Source organism: Mus pahari, chromosome 4 (assembly GCF_900095145.1).
Source record: "Mus pahari chromosome 4, PAHARI_EIJ_v1.1, whole genome shotgun sequence".
In the NCBI taxonomy this organism is placed as follows: domain Eukaryota; kingdom Metazoa; phylum Chordata; class Mammalia; order Rodentia; family Muridae; genus Mus; species Mus pahari.
Genome location: NC_034593.1, coordinates 111732878 through 111734668, shown reverse-complemented (window position 1 = coordinate 111734668; position 1791 = coordinate 111732878). Strand labels below are relative to the sequence as shown.

General features: G+C 43.3%; 1 protein-coding gene across 2 annotated transcripts in view; it reads right to left on the bottom strand.

Annotated features, from left to right (window-relative positions):
* Positions 1 to 1791, bottom strand: part of Sec24d (SEC24 homolog D, COPII coat complex component) — a 95462-nt gene that overhangs the window by 63046 nt on the left and 30625 nt on the right. The window lies entirely within an intron of this gene.

Here is a 1791-nt window from a genome sequence, read left to right as displayed (position 1 = left end):
AGGCTCAGGTAAGGAAGAGCAGAGAGTACACATCAGGATATAGGCTCAGGTAAGGAAGAGCAGAGAGTGTATATCAGGATATAGGATCAAGTAAGGAAGAGTAGGGAGTGCATATAGGATATAGGCTCTAGCAAGGACTTTCCAAATAGAACTCCAGTCACCCAGGAAATAGGACCAATTATCAACAAGTGGGAGTTCATAAAATTAAAAAGCTTCTGTACGGCAAAGGAAAATGTTAACCAACCGAAGAGAGAGCACCCTACAAATTGGGAAAAACCTTGCCAGCTACACATCTGGCAGAGGATTACTGCCCATAATACACATAATACACAGAGGATTGCCAGCTACACATCTGCCCATAATATACAAGAAAACACTGGACACCAAGAGAACAAAACAACCCAATTAAAATGTGAGCCAAGGACCTGAATAAATATCCCTCAGAAGAACAAAAATGGTTGAGAAATATTTTTACAAGTATTCATCATCCTTAGCCATCAGGAAAGTGCAAATTGAAACTACTTTGAGGTTTCATCTTAATTCAATCAGAATAGCTAAGATGTTAAAAAAAAAAAAACCCACAAATTCTGGTGAGGATGTGGGGGAAGGGGGAACCCTTCCTTGGGCACTGTTGGTGGGAGTGCACGCTGGCATGGCTACTATGAAATCAGTGTGGCTGTTCCCTGGCCCAGATATCCAATGGATGATATCTGACACTACAGAGATGTGTGTTCATCCATGTTCATAGCTGCTCTCTTCACATTAGCCAGGGCATGGAAACAGCTCAAATATTATCAAGTGATCAGTAGATAATAAAAATATGGTATCTATACACACCAGAATATCAGTCGGCCTTAAAGAATAATTATGAAATCAGTAAATAAGTGGACATAACTGGGAAATATACTGAGTTATCTTAAGTAGCCCGGATCCATGACGATAAACATCATATGTTCTCACTCATATAGAGCTCAGTATCAAATCTTTAGACTGCTTGCTTGACTCGCGGTACCTGTTAGACTCCAGGGAACTAGAAAGTGACCACTGCCGGCAAAGGGACTGTCCTGGTTAATGCTTTGGTCTCTATCTGATTGCCTGTTGCATTTTCTTGACTGACGACTGATGTGGAAGAGAACAGTTCACTGGATGCAGTGCCATTGCTGGGCAGGTCATCCTGGATGGTTATAAGGAAGCAGGCTGAGCAAGCCATGTGGAGCAGGCCAGTTCTCTGCACTCTCTGCTTCAGTTCCTGCCTCTAGGTTCCTATTCTGCTTCAGTTCCTGCTTTGAATTCCCTCAATGACAGGCTGTGATATTGTGATATAGAAGGGTAAGCCAGCTAAACCCATTCATTCCCAAATTGGTTTGGTCATGGACTTTATCATAGTAATAGCAAGCAAACTGAAGATAGTGAAGAAAAAAACCTCAAGGGATAGGGGACAGCAAAACACAGGTGATATGAAAAAGAAAGGGGACGGTGAGGAGGGAAGTCTAAGTAGACAAGACGACTCTAGTTGTGAAACGAGGGAGATCCACCAAGAACCAAAATGTTAGGCGAATTGTTGAAAACAGTGTCCTCATGCTACAGCAGTGAGCTGGCTGGCAGAGTTTAGGCCCTCAGTTCCACTCATGATGCCCAGTGTGGGACACAAAGTCAGCCCTAGTAAGGGGCTGATTACCTTACAATATAAATCACAATTTGAATTAAAATAAAAACAGGATCTTTGCTCCGCTGCACTGCCGGGGAAAGAGCGGACTGGTGAGGGGACCCGCAGCTGGACCCGATCGTCCT